The sequence below is a fragment of the Physeter macrocephalus genome, chromosome 21 (assembly GCF_002837175.3).
Source record: "Physeter macrocephalus isolate SW-GA chromosome 21, ASM283717v5, whole genome shotgun sequence".
NCBI lineage: Eukaryota > Metazoa > Chordata > Mammalia > Artiodactyla > Physeteridae > Physeter > Physeter macrocephalus.
This window is the reverse complement of record NC_041234.1, coordinates 38,082,165-38,082,424: the sequence shown is the minus strand read 5'-3', so window position 1 is coordinate 38,082,424 and position 260 is coordinate 38,082,165.

Sequence of the window (260 nt, the reverse complement as noted above, 5' to 3'; positions counted from 1 at the left end):
GGGGAGGGAGGGGCACGGATGCGGGGCGAGCGGGCGGAGGCAGAGGCCGGCGTGACGCTGTACCGGCCCGAGGCGCGCCACGCGTTCTCCCGGGGAAGCTGTCCCTGGATCCCGGGACCCCGGCAGTTGTGGGCTGCACGAGCTCCCGGGAGGGGCAGTGTGGAGAGTGACCTGTGCTCACACATAGGCCTCTTGGTGGCGGCAGCAGCAACCCTGGCGTCCCACGCCCGTCCCTGCTGGCTGCGCCCACAGCCGTGGCT